At 38.0% G+C, this 20,257-nt stretch overlaps 1 non-coding gene across 1 annotated transcript; it reads left to right on the top strand.

Annotated features, from left to right (window-relative positions):
* Positions 1-6,364: 6,364 nt before the first annotated feature.
* LOC131181786 (small nucleolar RNA R71) lies at positions 6,365-6,471 on the top strand. The gene has a single exon (XR_009150263.1). It is a non-coding gene; the product is annotated as a small nucleolar RNA R71 (small nucleolar RNA).
* Positions 6,472-20,257: the final 13,786 nt, after the last annotated feature.

Raw genomic sequence — 20,257 nt, 5'->3', positions numbered from 1 at the left:
GCCCATTGGCATTTACAACTCCAAGGCTGTCGCCACGGTCCATGATGGTGTGGGCGGTGAACTGATGCATATAGTGCAGGGCTGGACTTGTGATGCCTGTGGATTTGGACTTGTTAGAGTTATATGGCTCCGTGTTTGGGGCAATGGAACTCCAGAAGTTGATGTTGTTGTAGAGCATGCGGTTCCTAGGGATCTCCTATGGCCGACGCTGTCAAACCTGAAGATGGCGTTGAACTCATCAATGTTCATCACCTGGTTAACATCGAGGAGATGAAATTCAACCCTGCCCCTATCCTCCCTGTCGATAGGCCATAAGGTGGCCTTGAAACTGCCCAAAAACTCCAGAGTGGTGTCCTTATATGCTGGAAATTAGAGTTGGGCGAACCATGTCCACCCAACGCTATCGAGTAGCCCATTGATTTCATTCTGCAGCCCGATTTGCTCCAACAGCAGAAAATCCATGTTTTTGGTGGAGCTTATTTTTCGGGTGTGAAGCCGAGTGCACATTACCTTATGAGCATCATCACGAAATCCCCAAGGAATGGAAATTTTGGGTTGTGGAGTGGCATGTGGTTGGGGTTGCGGTGGAGGATGGGCAGGTTGAGATGGTTTAGGAGAGGCTACCCTTGTTCTTAGGGGTTGGGGTGGAGGCTGAGGTAGAGAAGATGAGGATTCTCCTCTTTGCCTCGAGAAAGAGCCGATTCTTCTTGTAGATCACTTTACAGGGGCCATTGATGAGTTTTTGGGAAGGAGAAGAGTAGGGTTTGGTGAAGGGAGATGAGATTTGAGGGGTTTTTATAGCCTAGGAGGGGTGGAAATGAAGGGTTTTGCCTTTATGAATGGTTTTAATGCTAGGAGTGCATTTAAAGAGCCGTTAGGACTCTTCATTTCACACGTTTTGCTCCCTAAGAGTCGCATCTGCGACATGATACATGGGTTATGTATCACTACACGAGTCCTGACATGTAGGGCCGTGTAAATTTCTGCCTGAAAATTTCAAATTCTATTGTAGTACACGGCCCGTGTAAATGAGCTTTAGGACCCGTGTAACTTTCTGTCTCCCGAGTTGCTTTACTCGATATGTTACACGGCCCGTGTCAAATACAAGGAGGCCCGTGTAATTCCCTAACTTTAAGTTATTCTGCTAGAGCCATTACACGGTCCGTGTAAATTGGGTTATGGACCCGTGTAACTTTCTGTCTCCCTCAGAGTTAAAAATGCAAGAAATTTACGGACTTTTAGAAAGTTACATGGGGCGTGTACAACCAGTACATGACCCGTGTAATTTTTTGATTTTCTAAATTTTTGTAAAATGAAAAAAATTTTATCATCACAACACATGAAATGGATGTAAAGTTTAGGAATAGAGCTACTTCCCTAGTTTTGTCCAAATTTCCCTTTTGTGGTTTTCACTTGGTGATTCCTTTCCTCTCTTTTTCTCTACTCCCCTTTCCAAAAAAAATCTTACAAAATGAAATGCTAATAAGTGTGAAACAAAAATCAATATGAAAAAGGAAAAAAAAGAAAAGTTCAGAAAAAATTTTGGGTTGCCTCCCAAAAAGCGCTTGTTTATAGTCTTTAGCTGGACCTTACTTGTTTATGATCTGTCGGTAGGATGGTCGAGGGTGCAATTGACTACCATTTCTATGGGTTCTCCCTGAAAGTAAGGCTTCAGCCTCTGCCCATTAACCTTAAATGCACCTGAGGTTTCTCTCCACACTTCTACTGCTCCATGTGGGAAGACTTGGGTGACCTTGAAAGGTCCGAACCATCTTGATTTTAGCTTTCTCTAGAGTTGAATAAGAGGACAAGATCTCCTTCTTTTATTTCTTTCCTTACTATGCGCCTATCATGCTATCTTTTGGTTTTATCCTTGAAGATTTTGGCATTTTCATATGCATCCTGTCGGATTTCTTCCAACTCATTCAGTTGTAGGAGCTTTTCTCACCAACAGCTTTGAGGTCAAAGTTTAGGATCTGAATTACCCAGTAAGCTTTATGCTTAAGTTTAACAGGGAGATGGCATGATTTTCCATTAACCAGTCAGAAGGGTGTTGTGCTAATTGGGGTTTTATATACAGTGCGGTATGCCTATAGTGCATCATCTAACTTCATGCACTAGTCCTTCCTGGATCTGTTTATAGTTTTCTCCATAATCTGCTTCAGTTCCCTGTTTGAGATTTCTACTTGACCGCTGGTTTGAGGATGATAAGGTGTGGCCACCTTGTGAGTTACTTCATACTTTTTCAATAGTGTTTCGAACTGTTTCAAACTGTTGGTTGCAAAAGTGACTTCCTCCATCGCTGATTATTGCTCGTGATGTGCCAAATCTTGTGAAGATGTTCTTCTTAAGGAACCTTGTGACCACTCTAGCATCATTGGTTGGTGTTGTAATTGCTTCTACCCATTTTGACACATAATAAACTCCAATCAGAATATACTTATTTCCACGGGAAGAGGGAAATGGGCCCATGAAGTCTATTCCCCATACATCAAACAATTCTATCTCAAGTATACCATGCAATGGCATTTCATTCCTTCTTGAACTGTTACCTGTTCTTTGGCATTGATCACAACCTAGCACAAAGGATTTTACATCCTTAAACAAATGTGGCAGTAAAACCCTACTTGCAAAATCTTGGTTGCGGTTTTTAAGGTGCCCAAGTGTCCTCCATATAGTGATGAATGGTAATGATGAATGATACTTTTCATATCTTCCTCTAATATGCATCTTCTTATCAGCCCATCATTACATCTCTTGTACAGTAGAGGTTCCTCTCATATGTAATATCTCACATCATGTAGGAATTTCCTCCTTCGCTGATAAGTCATGTTTGGAGGCAGTACCCTGCATACAAGAGTCAGCGTACCAAGGAGCCTTAGAGAATGCAAGTAATTGCTCATCAGGAAATAAATCATCAATTGACAAATCTTTGAAGTCCTCTGTGTACTCTAATTTTAGTCTGTAAAGATGGTCAGCTACCACATTTTTGGATCCTTTTTTTCCCTTGATTTTAAGGTCAAATTCTTGCAGGTGTAGAATCCATCGAATCAGCCTTGGTTTTGCTTCCTTCTTATTCAAAAGGTATTGGATTGCAGCATGATCTGTGAATACAATGAATTTTGACCCAATGAGGTAAGATCTGAACTTGTCCATTGCAAACACCACTGCTAGGAATTCCTTCTTTATGATGGCATAATTGATTTGCGCATCATCGAGTGTCTTGCTAGCATAATAAATAGCATGGAGCTTTTTATCTTTTCTTTGCTCGAGCACTGCTCCAACTGCAAAGTCACTCACGTTACACATCACCTTGAATGGTAGCTCCCAATTTGGTGGCTGCATTATTGGTGCTGATATCAGGGCCTCTTTGATCCTGTTAAAGGAGACAAGGCAATTTTCATCAAAATCAAAGGGAATATCTTAACTTAACAAGTTGGTAAGTGGCTTAGCTATTTTGGAAAAGTCCTTGATGAATCTTCTGTAGAATCCTGCATGTCCCAAAAAACTTAGCACTCCCTTCACTGATATTGGGGGTGGCATGTTTTCAATGATCTCAATTTTTGCCTTATTAACTTCAATTCCTCTTTCTGATATCAAATGTCCCAGAACTATACCTGCCCTTACCATGAAGTGGCATTTTTCCCAATTTAGGACCAAGTTTGATTCTTCACATCTTAGCAACACCTTAGATAAATTAGCTAGGCAATCATTAAAACTAGTTCTATAGACAGAAAAATCATCCATAAAAACTTCCATGATATCTTCAATATAATCAGAAAAGATAACCATCATGCATCTTTGAAAGGCAACAGGAGCATTACAAAGACCAAAAGGCATTCTCCTATATGCAAATGTTCCATAGGGACAAGTGAATGTTGTCTTTTCTTGGTCTTCTGGGTGAATAGGAATTTGAAAGAATCCTGAATACCCATCTAGATAACAGAAATAAGAGTATTTCGCTAACCTTTCCAACATTTGGTCAATAAAAGGGAGAGGGAAATGGTCTTTTCTGGTAGCACTGTTCAATTTCCTATAATCTATGCACATTCGCTAACCAGTGACTACTCTAGTAGGGATTAGTTCATTGTTTGCATTTTGAATAATAGTTGTCCCACCTTTCTTAAGAACTACATGTACTGGAATAACCCATTTACTATTAGAAATTGGGTATATGATACTTGCATCTAATAGTTTTAAAATTTCTTTTTTTACTACTTCTTTCATGTTTGGGTTAAGTCTTCTTTGGTGTTCGATCGTGGGTTTACTGTTTTCTTCCATTGGTACCCTATGCATGCAAATCGAAGGGTTGATTCCCTTCAAGTCTTCTATTTTATACCCTCTGGCTTTGCTATGAATCCTAAGTTCTCTTAACAATTTTTCCTCTTTTAACTTAGACAGGCTAGCATTGATTATAATAGGATATTTAGAATTTAAGTCCAGAAATGCATACCTTAGCAAAGAGGGGAGAGGTTTAAGCTCTACCTATTTGGCATTTTCCTGGAGCTCACCTTTGGTTTATTCCTCCTTCAACTTCTCCATCTCAGAAGCCTTAGCTAAGGGTAGGGGTGGATAAGCTGCTAACTGTTGTGCACAAGCTACTATTTCTGTATTTTCATCATCCACTATGTGGCTGTGCATAATACATGCTTCAAGAGGATCTTTAGGATGTGTCTTATGAAATTCCTTTTCAACTTGTTTGTCAATTATGTCACCCTTGAAGCATTCATCAAGTTCAAACTTGTGTTTCATTATGTCGAACAAGTTGAACTCCACTTCTTCTTCTCCTACCTTGAGGGTTAGTTGCCCATTTTTGACGTCTATGATGGCTCCGGGGTTTGCCAAGAATGGTCTTCCCAAGATGATAGGAATTTGAACATCTTCTTCCATCTAAAGGACAACAAAGTCCACTAGAATGAAGAATTTGCCCACTTTGATAAGAATATTCTCAAGTATTCCCACAGGATATTTAACAAATCGATCAGCCAATTACAATGAGATTGTTATGGGCTTCAGTTCTCCGATCTCCAGCTTTTTGCATATTGATAGACGCATTAAACTAATGCTTGCCCCAAGATCACAGAGGGCCTTGTCTATTTTCTTGTTACCAATGAGGCAGGGTATGGAAAAGCTTCCTGGATCTTTCAACTTTGGAGGTAGTTTTTTTTGCAGTATGGCACTGCATTCTTCTGTTAGAGCTACTATTCCATAATCTTCTAGCTTTCTTTTCTTTGACAGAATTTCCTTAAGAAATTTGGCATAGGATGGCATCTGAGAAAATGCTTCAGTGAAGGAGATGTTGATGTAAAGTTTCTATAAAACCTCCTAAAACTTCCCAAACTGCTTGTCTAATTTGGATTTCTGAAATCTTTGAGGAAAAGATAGGGGACGCTGGTATGGCTCTGGTAATTTCTTTGTCTTCCTTGCTTCTTCTTCCTGATCTTTCTTAGCTTCTTCCTCCTTTTTCTCTGCTTAGCCTTTAGATTTTTCTATGGTTTCCTCTATCGGTTCTACTTCTGGTTGTACTAGAGTTCTCCCACTCCTCAGTGTAACTACCTTACAATGCTCCCTTGGGTTCATTTTTGGTTGGCTAGGTAGTTTGCCAGCAGCCTTACTTGAAGAACTTGCTTGCTGAGCGATTTGATTCTCTAGCATCTTGTTATGAATAGCAAGTTGGTCCACTCTGAAAGTCAGCTGTTTAATCAATTCATTTTGTTGTTGTTGAGCTGCTAGGAATCCTTCCATCATGGTTTCCATGGTCATTTTCAGTTCAGGTTATTGAGCTTGGAGGGGTAGTGATGGCTGTGTAAAATTTTAACCTCTGTTCTGAAATCCAGGGGGTGCTAGTGGTTTGTACCCTTGTTGCTTGATTATTGGCTAGTTTTGCTGATTAGACCATAAGAAATTTGGGTGGTTCCTCCATCTAGGGTTGTAAGTATTTAAATATGGATTGTTGGGCTGCCTCTAGTTGAAGTTTCCTCCATTATTCATATAGTTCATCTATCCTGTGGAGGGTTCATTGAAATTGTTGTATTCTGAACTCATGTATCCTTCTCCATAGCTGTCCTCATGTTGACTGTTTCTACCAACTACGTTGGCTTGCATTCTTTCGAGTCTCATTATGAGCTGATCAAATTGAGCATTTATCATGCTTAGGGTGTCTACTTCCAGGACCCCTATAGTTCTCCTTGCATTTCTTCTTTCATTTGAGCACTCATAATTATGGTATGCAACCCTTTCTAGAAGTTCAAGTGCTTGTTTCACTGTTTTCTCCATTAGATCACCCTCTGCAGCTAAATTAACTGTGCTCCTTGTAAAGGCTAGTAATCCATTATAAAAATTTTGCACTAATAGCCAATCTTCTATGCCATGGTGTGGACATTCCCTCTGCAAGTCTTTATATCTTTTCCATGCATCATAGAGTAATTCTCCTTCCTTTTGTCTGAAGGTGTTGAGCTCAAGCCTCAGTTTTACAGTCTTTGCAGGTGGAAAATACCTTACAAGAAAAGCTTGAGAGAGGTTTTCCTAAGTGGTGAACGTTCTAGTCGGTTGAGAAAGTAAACACTTCCTTGCTCTGTCCCGAAGGGAGAATGGGAATGCTCTGAGTCTTATTGCTTGATCAGACACTCCATTCATCTTGAATGTGTCAAATAGGGCAAGAAAGCACTAGAGGTGATAGTACGGGTCTTCTGTTGGTGAACCTGTAAACTAGGTTTGTTAAATCATTTAGAGCCATGCTGGTTTTAATTCAAAGTTGTTGGCTTCCACTGTGGGTCTAGTGACACTAGCCTGAAATCCTTGGATAGATGGAGCTCCATAATCTCTCAAGAGTCTTGGTCTGTCTTTATTATTGGCCATGGTTGGAATTTCAGGATCTCCTTGACCGTGCTCTTGATGTTTCCTTTCCCTCTTGATGGCTCTCAGAGTTCTGTCTATCTCTGGATCACAGTCCAAAATTTCTTCTTCTGGCTTTGTTCTAGTCATATACCAGATCGGGCACCTGAGAGAAAAGAAGAGAAATACAATCAGTAAAATAAAATTAGATAATAAATATAATTGTCTAAATCAGCTAAATTGCCTATCACTTGATATTACTAAAACCAAAAAAAATTCCCCCGGCAACGGCGCCAAAAACTTATTTCGCTGGTTTTACAACCCCACAAGTGCACAGATCGCTAACAAGTAATAAAGTGATGAGTAGAGTATCGTTCCCACGAGGAATTTGATTAGCAAGTACCAATCTACACAGTAATTTTGACTGTCTAGGCTATTGAATGCTTAGGGAATGAAGTTCGTTAACCTTAAACACTAGAATAATAAACTTGAAACGAAATGATTTATTTAAAATAATTCTGGAATTAAGATTTCACATTTGAATCTTGCTATGGATGTTATCTTGTTTATTTACTAGTTTTGAGAATCGTTTACCATGTGGGAAATTAGTCCTAAGCTATCCTAAGTCCTCTCTTTTTAATTAACTTAAACTCTACTTTCATGGCGATCAGATTAATTAAAATCCCTTAAGGTCTTTGACTAATTTTGAGGTTCCACAAAGGTATCAGCCTATGTCTAGGTCAGAATTTCTAGGTTCAAGATTTTGATTTTCTAATATTAATCTTCACCTTTTAGTTCTTCAATTAATATCTACAATCAATACAAAGTGGGTACCAACAAATAGCATGCATTAAGATCACAAGAAATTAAATCAAGGGACAAATCTCAAATCCAATAAATAAAATTTAATGTTTATCCATAACAATTATTACAAGCATTACTCTCCCAAATCTAGAATAAGAAAACTACTCACTCATGAGTTCAGCAAACATCATGACAAAAAGGTAAAGATAATAAAAAAAAAAAAGCATATAGAAGAAATAAAACAATAAAAAATCCGTTTAAGGAGATGGAATAAAGGAACCGAAGAGAGTTTGCAGCTTTGATCTTATGGGACTTCAGCTGGAGAACTCCCCTTGATACTGATATTCTTCTCCTCAAGACGGCTGGAGAGAGTGCAGAATGTGAGTTTCTCTAAAACTCCTAAAAGTGCTGTCGCAAGATAAAAGAGAGAGAGAGCCCCCTTTTCTGATGTTTTCTCTTCTATTTATAATGGTTGCTCTAGGGTTAGGTCATTTTGAGTCCAAAAGGCTTTAGGAGTCTCATTTGAATCAGAAAACAAGAGAGGGAATTTGAGTTATAAAAATGGCTACCGCATAGTACACGACCCGTGTGTCACTACACTGCCCAGGGCCGTGTAACTTGCTGGAGTGGAACTGCGGAGTCTTGCATTGGCACAGAGAGTTACACAAGTCTGCGCCAACTACACGAGCCTGATTACACGGGCCGTGTACTATTGTTCCCATAAGGTTCTTCAAGCTTGCGCTCGGCAGAGACTTACACAGGTCCCTGCAGATTACAAGGGTCTAATTACACGACCTGTGTACTTTTGTTTCTCCATTGGCTATCTGGCTTTCTTCTGGTAGAAGGTTACACAGGTCTGGGGCTTGGCTTACATGACGCTTGTACTTTGTATCAGCAGCAATACTCAGTCTCTTGACCTCTCCAAGCTTCCTTTTGCACTCCTAAGCTGTGGGGCTTTACCCAAACACCTGAAATGATGCAGAAAATATGGAATTAAGGGCTTGACAATAAAAATTACAAAAACTAATGAAATCAACTACTATGCATAAAAATACTTGCCTAAATGCTATGATATAGTATACAAATGTGCTTAAAAACATCTATACAATTCAAGTGTATCAGCTAACATAAAAAACCCCTTTACAAAGCGGTGGTAGTAACCAGCTAAACACAAAAAACTACGAACTTCTGTAACATTTCTGGGTGACTTCTAGTTAAGGATAGCTTCTACCTTGCTGGGATCTACCTTAATGCCTTCAGCTGATACAATGTGCCCCAAGAAAGAAATTTCCTTCAGCCAAAATTCACACTTCGATAGCTTAGCATACAACTGTTTCTCCCTTAGGTTCTGTAGCACAATCCTCAAGTGCTTATCATGCTCCTCTACACTCTTCGAATACACTAAGATGAAATCGATGAATACCACAATAAACTGATCTAAATATGGCCTGAAGATAGTGTTCATCAGGTCCATAAAAATAGCTAGAGCATTGGTTAACCCAAATGGCATAACCAGAAACTCATAATGGCCATATCGAGTTTTAAAAGTAGTTTTTAAAACACTCTGCTCTTACACCCTCAACTGATAATAACCCGATCTCAAATTAATTTTAGAGAACACAGCTGCACCCTTTAACTGATCAAATAAGTCATCTATGCGAGGTAGTGGATATATATTCTTTATGGTCATCTTATTCAACTGTCTATAGTCGATACACAGGTGGAGAGTACCATCTTTCTTCTTAACAAATAGTACTGGTGCTCCCCAAGGTAATACATTGGGACGGATGAAGCCTTTATCAAGTAATTCTTATAACTGTACCTTCAGTTCCTTCAACTCAGTAGGTGCCATTCTATACGGAGTAATGGAAATTGGTTACATACCAGGCATAACCTCTATTTCAAACTGCACCTCTCTTTACAAAGGTAATCTTGGCAATTCTTCAGGGAACACATCTAGAAAGTCACATACAGTAGTAATGTCCCTCAATGCTGGGCTCCCTACTTGGGTGTCTATCACGTGAGCCAAATATGTTTCACACCTCTTTCAAATCATTTTTTTAGCCAATGCAGTTGAAATGAGATTTGATGGCAATAACCGCCTCTCCCCATGTATTACCACATCACCATACTGAGGGAGACCAAAAGTGACTGTCTTTAGTCTACAATCAATCATGGCATGATACCTAGCTAACCAATCCATGCCCAAGATGATGTCATAATCTCTGAAGGGCATTTCATTCAAATCAGATAGGAAAGTATGTCCTTGGATCACCAAAGGACAATCCTTATACATTTTGTTTACCCTAACCTCCTGTCCTAACGGACTAGTTACTAGCACCTTAAAATCCATTTTAACATAAGGAACAGCAGTAAAATAAGTAATGCTGGCACTAACATAAGAGTGAGTAAACCCGAGATCAAATAGCACATACACATCTTATTCAAAGATAGAAAATGTACCAGCTATAATATCAGATGTCTCTGCCTCTTCTCTCTGCCGCATAGTGTATACTCTGGCTGGAGCACTACCTTGCTCTGATTGATTAACTGTACCTTGACTACCTGTGGTACTACCCCTACATCTGCCTCTGCCTCAACTAACTGGCTGTGAACCTCTTATAGCAGAAACTTGGACTGACCCTTCAGTGGTGGTAGGTGGCCCAGATCTGTAAGGACTAGTACAATCCTTCACAAAATGCCTTGTACCACCATAATTAAAGCAGGCTCTAGTGGCTTTGTAACATACCCCTCTGTGGTTCTTACCACATGTCTCACATGGATGGTGACTAGATCGAGGTGGTCTCTGTCTCGAAAATCTTCTCCTACTAGATTTTTTTCTACTTTATCCCCCAAAGTTCTTCCTCTTACCAATATTACTGCTGGAACTCTAATCCACTGGCTTCCAATTAAGGATAGCTTCAATTTTACTAGGATCTACCTTAATGCCTTCTGCCGATACTATGTGCCCCAAGAAAGAAATTTCTTTCAGCTAAAATTCACATTTCGATAATTTGGCGTATAGCTGTTTCTCCCTCAAAGTCTGTAGTACAATTAACAAATGTCTATCATGTTTCTCTACACTCCTCGAATACACCAAGATGTCATCAATAAACACCACTACAAATTGATTTGAGTATGGTCTGAAGATAGTGTTCATTAAATCCATAAATGCAGCTGGAGCATTGGTTAACCCGAATGGCATAACCAGGAACTCATAATGGCCATATCGGGTTCTAAAAGTAGTTTTAGGGATACTCTGCTCTTGCACCTTCAGCTGATAATAACCCGATCTCAGGTCAATTTTGGAGAACACAGCTGCACCCTTTATATGATCAAACAAGTCATCAATGTGGGGCAATGGATATCTATTCTTTATTGTCACCCTATTCAATTGCCGGTAATCAATATACAAGTAGAGAGTGCCATCTTTCTTCTTAACAAACAACACTGGTGCTCCCCAAGGTGACACACTAGGGCGGATGAAGCCCTTGTCAAGTAGTTCTTGCAACTGCACCTTCAACTCTTTCAATTCTGCTGGTGCCATTCTATATGGTGTTATGAATATTGGATCCACACCAGGCATAACATCAATCTCAAATTGCACCTCTCTTTCTAAAGGTAGTCCTGGCAACTCATCAGGGAACACATTCGGAAAGTCACATACTGTAGGGATGTCCCTCAATGCTGGACTCCCCACTTGGGTGTCTATCACATCTACCAAGTATGCTTCACACCTCTTTCTGATCATTTTTCTGGCCAGTATAGCCGAAATAACGTTTGATGGCAATAGCTGCCTTTTCCCATATATTACCACATCACCGTACTGAGGGAGACCAAAAGTGACTGTCTTTAGTCTATAGTCAATCATGGCATGATGCCTGGCTAACCAATCCATGCTCATAATGATGTCATAATCTCTGAAGGGCATTACAATCATATCAGACAGAAAAGTATGTCATTGGATCACCAAAGGACAATCTCTATACATTCTATTTACCCTGACCTCTTGTCCAAGTGGACTCATTACTAGCACCTCAAAATCCATTTTCACACATGAAACATCAAGACAATCAACGATGCTAGCACTCACATAAGAGTGAGTAGAACCCGGATCAAATAACACAAGTACATCTTCATTAAAGGTGAAGAAGGTACCAGCAACTATGTCTGAAGTCTCAGTCTCTTCTTGCTGTCTCATTGTATACACTCTAGCTGGAGCTTGCTCAGGCTGATTTAATATGCTTTGACTTCTGAGGGTACTACCCCTACCTCTGCCTCTACCTCTGCTAGCTGACTATGAACCCCTCGGTGTAGAGGCTTGGGCTGATACCTCTGATGTGGCAAATGGCCCAGAACGGCGTGGACTGGTACAATCTTTTGCAAAATGTCTGGTCCCTCTATAATTAAAACATGCGCCTGTAACTTTGAAGCATGTCCCACCATGTGTTCTACCACAAGTCTCACATTGATGGACTGATAATGCCCCTCTGGGTGCCTGCTATGTCTGCTGAGTCTGCTGACTAGATTGGGGTGATCTCTAGCCAGAAAATTTGCCTCTACCAGATTTACGGGAACTGGATCCCCCAAAATTCTTTCTCTTCCCAGAACCACTTTCAGGTGCTTGATCAGTGGCTTTTTTAGTCTTCTCTCTCTCTTGTGTACCCTTCTTAACTGATCCTTCCTTTTTAATTCTTTCTAAGTCCAAAACCTGTGAGATCAACTCAGAGAAATTCTGATGTCAGAACCCCATAACTTGCATTCTCAGATTAGGCCTTAACTCGGCTTCAAACCGCTTACACTGATATCTAGGGGTGGAAACTAAGCATCCAGCATAGTGGCTCAACCGAGAGAAGTCTCTCTCATACTTTGCTATGGTCCTATCCCCTTGCTTCAAATTCAGGAATTCTTGCAGCTTCATGTCTATATAAGTGTTGGGGACCCAATCCTACCTTAATTCCCTCAGAAAATCTGCCCAGGTGAGGACTGGTGGCTCTGCCAGGCTGTGGGGGATGGTCTTCCACCATTCATAGGCATCCCCTTGCAGAAGTTATACAGAATACTCAAACTTCAGCTCTTCTGCACTGTAACACCGCTCACCCGACTACAGTATAGCCGAGCAAGGCATGCTACGATCGGTGCCGGAGCACCCTAACTTATCTTACTTTATTTTTATTTAAATAATTTTGAATTCATTTAATTTAATATCAATTATTTTTCGACAGAGAAACCAGCGGAGTTTCCCCTATTTTATTATCGTTTGGCGTATTTCAATATTCACCTGTTTGAAATTCAATAATATTTCCAAAATAAAGTCTTATCCATGCTAATCATAATTATCTCATCAATCATTCTCATAATTTTCTCATATTTCAAATCTCATCCATACATTTCAATTTCATAATCAATTCCATACATTTCCATTCATACTCAATTCATATGTAAACATTCTCAAATTCAATGAGCAAAATTTTCAAATTTCCTTAATTTACATAATTTACAAAATAATTACAAAATTTCATAATTTACATAATGTATAAACTAATTACATATGAAAGAGCTAATTTATTAATTTACATCACATTTATATTAATTACCTATTCCTAATCTACATTATAATGCAATATCTAGCATTTTATACAAAATACAAAATATGATCTATATGGGCCCTATCTACATGCATTGCTGAGGAGGTGATAACCTTGAACGCTCTGCAGATCAAAACTCCAAAATCTCTATTTAGTATTCGCTAGGCTTTAACTTTAGTACCTGCGCGAGGAAACAATTCCATCGCGCTAAGCATTGCTGCTTAGTGGTGCAATAATATAATAAGGAAATAATATATAAATAAAGATAGAAACAAAACATAATTCAAATAATTAAGGTTTATTTATACTTCACATGCGGTTTCTAAAATTTAATACGGTTTATCCTAATTTAGTCTTTTTTGAAAGTGTTTGTTTCGCCAATGTACAATAATAATGTATAAAGAAAAATGATCTAAAAATAATAAATATATGCTTATATTATCATGTAAGTCACATTTTCAATATTTATGTGTGTTATAATTTTTAACATTTTCTCAATACTTTCTAGGTTGTCTCAGATTATTTCATAATAAGTAAATTTTGATATCGGTCCAGTTCATTTCGATTCTTTTTAATAAATAACTATTCTAATTTATTTTAGGTCATCTTACTCATTTCTTTTATTTAATATCTAATATTTTTAATTGCTAATATTCTTAACTTATTTCAATAAATTTCACTGCCCAAGTAACCTATGACAGGCTGACTAAACTGGATAACGGGTCGTTGGCACTGGACACCGCGGTGCCTCGGGCTGTCATACTATGGGACGCAGAACGTCAACCACGTATGCAGTCAGTATGGCTAAAAAGCCATGATAACACATAGTGGGGCATAAAAGCCATGAATGTTGGCATAAAGCCATGAATGCGGACGTATAGCCATGAATACGGGCACAAAGCCATGAATACAGGCATAAAGCCTTTCGCAGTACTGCTAAAACAATACCCTATTGGCATGCCAAACTATCCAATCTGAAACACATATCTAGGCAATACAAGGGCACATAATATTATTAAATATTAATATATTGTGTTTTATGACTTCATTATTTCATTATAAATTTCAATTATAATTCATATATTCATTTGATGATTTATATGATCACAATTCACATCAATTATCCTTTTATACCATTGTACTCAAAATACTTCTCCTCTCTACAATAATGAGAACTAATGTCTCATTCATACATTAATATGGTTCATTTATTCATTCATTATGTTATTCATATTGATCACAATTCTAAACAATGGTTTACATGTACCATTGTATTCAAAACATTTTTTTTTCTTTCTCATTTATACATTCAAGAATCTACTTATGTAATTACAAATTTTATAATTCAAGTTGAGTTACTAATATTTCATGAATTCCATTTGTGATGGGCATATAAGCCCTAACTATCTATTCACATCAATTAGGTGACTTATTTTTCATGTTTCAAGTAATCCATTAATATTTCATAGATTTCAAATTTATGGCCTTAATTTCTTTTTTAACAATTTTGACTAGGATGCATAGTCCACATTTGTCATACAATTCTAAGCATTTAAGCTTAGAATTGGTTCTAGGTCTTCATATTAGTTTGCTAATTATTTTGATTACTATTCACCTTACTAGTCAACCAAAATGTTGACTTTTTAATACATAATAAATTTATTGAACCTAAGTTCTCAAAGATACCACATTTTGCATTCAAAATTTGTTGGAATTAATCTCCAAATCCATTTCCAAGCCTAGCACTAAGGGGGCAGAAATTTCAGATTTTTTTGCCCTAACTTCACTGTTCCATTAGGGACTGTTACATTAAGAATTGGAGGAAATGGTAAACATGAAAGTTGTTCCTTTTTTTGTCTAGTTGAATTTCTTTTTTCGAATCACTCCATTTGGAGTTTTTTACCTCTAGATATGGTCCAAAAACCACAGCTGGCCGGATTTCAATTCTGCAGAGTTTACCAAATCTACAGTACCATGAACAGTGACTGCCACTGCCTTGTTGGATGGGTTCTGGCCATAATTTGGGATAGGTTTCTTCATGAAAGTTGTTTTTCTATGTCTTATCTTGTTGCTATAAAAATATCAGGTCAATTGACCATATCTACAGTGAGTTAACTGTTCATTTGATCATTCTGCAGAATTGGCTTGCAGGGTACCCGGATTGGGGCCAACTTTTGGTCCTCTTGCTTTGGTCTTTTTGGCATGGTTTCTTCAGCAAAAATGTGCCATTATAAGTCTAGTTTCATGTCCAATTGGCCAAACACCAATTGAACCTACACAGCCCAAGATATGGCAGTCCAAACAGGCTGGACTCACAGCCTCCCTGCTGCTGTCACTAGGCAGCCTGCCCATTTCACTTTGCCATGCAATAGTTCACTCCTAATTATGGTCAACTTACCTCAAATGGTCACTAATTGACCATTAGAATGTTCTTTAACAATTTCATAAGCAAAGTCAAATTTTCACTCCCAAACCCTAGCTCAAATTCATGGTTTTGTATAAACTACCCTAGTTAACTAACTAAATCAATATCCTTATGTTTATATACTTTAAACATGATTTCTAGTTCACTCCAAGTCCATCAAAAACATTCAATCCTATTCCTTCCTTAGGGCAGCCGAAATTCATAGAGTACATATACATGAGTTTAGTTCATTTAATCTACCATTTCATAACAATTTCAAGTTCCTAACATGAAATAAAAGAAATACTTATATAAATAAGCACTAACCCCACTTGAGAGCTTTTCAAGAGCTCAAATTCTTCACTTTCTTTCCTTTTCTAGGCTGCCAATCACTTTCCCAAGATGAGTGGACAAGTTTTAATGAAGAGACCTAAGGGTTTTAGGGTAAGAAATCAAAGATTGGAAGGTATAAAAAAAAAATTAAAAGCTATGGAGGAAGAGGAATGGATTTTTGGCTGGTTGAAGATGAATAAGGAGACCAGAAATTTTTTGTCTATTTTTGACTCTTTTAAGTGTTTTAAGAATGCTTGTTGACTTGTGATTGGTTGGGAGTAAGTGAGTGACATCATGTGATGTCATTATCTTTAATTTTCTTTATTTTCTTTTCTTTTCTTTTCTACTAACTTAAAATTAATTTTTCATCAACATTAATTCATATTTTATGTCATAATAATTATTTACTCAACTGGACAAGTCGGCCAAAAATCGTCTCTGAAGGCGAAATGACCAAAATGCCCTCCGTTTGGCTTAACGGGTCAAAATTGTCTGTACCGATTGAAAAATTTTTCTAAATATTTTCTTGGCATTCTAATGCCATAGGAACCTCAATGACCCTTCTCTGAAGTCCCAAAAATTATTTTATGAATTTTCCCCCGGTCTAGGGCTCCTCGTTGCGAGAACCACAACTTCCCTCTGGTTACCCATCGCTTGGGCACCGGCTCGTTTAACTTGGTTGTATTTTATTTCAAAAATTTTTCCTAAATTTTTCTTATTAATATTTGAGTTAATTATAGTTCCTGACTTTAGTTTAAATATTTTTCCGGACGTTCTAGCTGTCCGACCAACATCGTCACCTAATAAGAGATCAGATTTGACTAGCTAAAGTGAGGATGTTACATGCACACTTTAGTTTTTGAAAAACCCTTTCCATTCTTTTTAACCATTGTTTTGCTTCCAGAGGATCCACGGTTCCTTTGAATTCCATAGCCCCAAATTTCATTAGCTTCTCATACTGTCTTGCTGGGGGTTATGGTTGTGTTGCAGGGGTTTGTATCTATGATGGGGTTGGCAAGTTCCCAGCCATTTGCTGAAATAAAGTAGCCATCTGCTGTGCAAACTGAGCAGGAAACTGCGGTGCTTGAGGAGGAGCTGGAGTGGCTAACCCACTCACATTCTGGAGTGCTGGGGCTTCCCCTTCTGCCTCAGCCTCAATAGACTATTCCACAGAATGATCTCCTTCTTCCATTCCGATTTCACTAATTTTCTACTTCCTGATAACAAATACAAGGAGGTTGACCTCCATTAGTTCATATTCATGATGTAAATATGTCATATGTATCAATTAGGACACTTCAGTAATTGTACTTATCACAAGAAATTATTACATGCATAGTCAAAATTCATTTCAAAACCATGCTCTGATACTACTAAAACATGTCACACCTTACCCCTCTGTAAGGCATAACATGATCCTGTAGTATACTTAATAAACTACCGAACTTCGCTTACTTATAACCCATTAAATATACTACAAGGGATTTTAAAACAATTTTATCATCTTTTGAAGGTGGTGAGCTGTAACACCCTCCCGGTAGCAACTCCGTACATTCTACTGTTCCGGTGACCGGTGTCGGTCCGGACAGCTAGAACGTCCGGAAAAATATTTAAACTAAAGTCAGGAACCATAATTAACTCAAATACTAATAAGAAAAATTTAGTAAAAATTTTAGAAATAAAATACAACCAAGTTAAACGAGCCGGTGCCCAAGTGATGGGTAAACCAGAGGGAAGTTGCGGTTCTCGCAACGAGGAGCCCTAGACCCGGGGGAAAAGTTATAAAATAATTTTTGGAACTCCAGAGAAGGGTCATTGAGGTTCCCATGGCATTAGAATGCCAAGAAAATACCTAGAAAAATTTTTCAATCGATACAGACAATTTTAACCCGTTAAGCCAAACGGAGGGCATTTTAGTCATTTCGCCTTCAGAGGTGATTTTTGGCCGACTTGTCCAGTTAAGTAAATAATTAATATGACATAAAATATGAATAAACATTACTAAAAATTAAATTGAAATTGAGTAGAGAAGAAAAGAAAAGAAAATGAGAATAAATGTCAATTTTGACATCATATGATGTCATTTAAAGGAATTCCAACCAATCACATTAAAGCATAACTTAAGTAAGTGATAAAAGAAGACAAAAAACACCAAAAAAAGGAAAAAACAATCTGTTTCTTTCCCAAATGAAAGAGCAGCCGTTTCCCTCTTTTCCCATAGCCAAACCTCCATTGATTTTCAATCCAAAGCTCAAATTCCCTCTTCATTTCACCCTAAAACCCTAGAGACCTTTCACTAAAATTTGTCCTTGCACCTTGCAAAACCTCTTGGCATGCCAAGAAGAAGAAAGAAAGTGAAGTTTGGGGCTTGGAAAAATCTTCCTACAAGAGGTTAGTGCACATATACAGCTAAAGCTCTTTATTTCTATGTTGAGGGACTTGAAATAAGTAAGAATTTGTAACTAAAATGAATAAAAACTATGTGTGTGTATGGCATCAATTTCGGCTGCCCTAAGGAAGGAACAAAGGTGGAGTGTTTGTGATGGTTTTAATGGACTTAGAATGAATTAAAGATTATGCTTAAGGTGTATATACACATATATAATGAATGAAAGTGCTTAACTAGGTATATGGGTGAATTGAAATGGAAACTAGGGTTTTGAAAAGTGAAAATTTGACTTGGCTTAGAAAATTGTTAGAGAACATTTTAATGGTAAATTAGTGACCATTTTAAGTAATTTGACCACAATTTGGACTGAAATATAGCATGGCCAAGTGAATGTGTAGGCTGCCTAAGGATAGCAGCAGAGTGACTGAAATTTCAGTCCACTTACATAGCCATAACTTTGGCTGTGTAGGTCCAATTGGTGTTTGGCCAATTGGACATGAAACTAGGCTTATAATGGCACATTGTTGCAGAAGAAACCATGCCCAAAAGACCAAAGCAAGAGGACCAAAAGTTGGCCCCAATCCGGATACCCTGCAACAGCACTTGCAGAATTGACCAAATGAACAGTAATTGTTCATTTGGCCATAACTCACTGTAGATATGGTCAATTGACCTGAAATTTTTACAGCAATAAGTTAAGATATATAAAAACAAGTTTCATGAAGGAACCTACCCCAAATTATGGCCAGAACCCATCCAACAAAGTGATTTTAGTTACTGTTCATGTTACTGTAGATATGGTAATTTCTGCAGAATGGAAATCAGGCCAGCTGTGGTTTTTGGACCATATCTGGAGATACAAAACTCCAAATGGAGTGATACAAAAAAGGAAATTCAACTAGACAAAATAAGGAACAACTTTCATGTTTGCCATTTCTTCAAATTCCCACTACAACAGTGTCCAATGGAACAGTAAAGTTGAGTTACAAAAACTGAAAATTCTGCTTTCCTTGGTTTAAACTTTGAAATGGTATAAATGCTTAATGCCAACAAGTTTTGAATGCCAAATGTGGTATATTGGGAGTGCCAAAGTCAATGTACATATTTTCTATCCAAAAGTCAACATTTTTGTTGACCAATGAGGTGAATAGTGACACCAAAAACTTGAAATTCACAAATTGAAGAATTTAAAAGTTTCAAATGCCCTAGTATACCTAACAAGATTGGTTTGGATAGTTTGGCATGCCAATAGGGTTCAGTTAGCAGTACTGCACATGGCAATATGCCATTCTGTGATTTTATGGTTTTTAGCCATTCTGACCTTGTATTGAGATTTGGCCTTGTGCCTGTATTATTTACAGCTTGTTAGCTGTTCTGTTGCACACCGGGAGATGCATATGTGACCGATGGTGTGACGGCCCGAGGTACTTGACACCCAGTGCCAGTTTACTCGTTTATCCAGTCCAGTCATCTAGTGTAGGTTACTTGGGCAACCAAATGAATTAAAGTGGACAAAGTTAATGATATACAAATTCAAAACAAATGAAACATATACATTCACTACATATCTATTTTCTTGCTATTTCTTTTATTTTCTTATTGCACCACTAAGTATTATTGCTTAATGCGTTGCTTTTGCCACGCGTAGGTTCTGGAGATACAGATTGTGAGCCCAGTAGACCGCAGACTGGGTGAGTTCATCTTGCAGCTCTACACAGTGTCCGTGTCACCTCACTACCTGCAGTGCATTGGTAGGGCACTAGGTGTCATTTTGTCATTTTGTAATTAAATTTTTATTTTCTCATATGTATTTGGATTTATGTAATGTATTTTGAAGTTCATGTAAATAATAAAGATTTATGGTTATGTATGGAAGTAATTTGAGTATTTAATTGTTGTTTATAT

The sequence above is a fragment of the Hevea brasiliensis genome, chromosome 7 (genome assembly GCF_030052815.1).
Source record: "Hevea brasiliensis isolate MT/VB/25A 57/8 chromosome 7, ASM3005281v1, whole genome shotgun sequence".
Lineage (NCBI taxonomy): Eukaryota > Viridiplantae > Streptophyta > Magnoliopsida > Malpighiales > Euphorbiaceae > Hevea > Hevea brasiliensis.
This window is presented reverse-complemented; position numbering and strand designations above follow the sequence as displayed.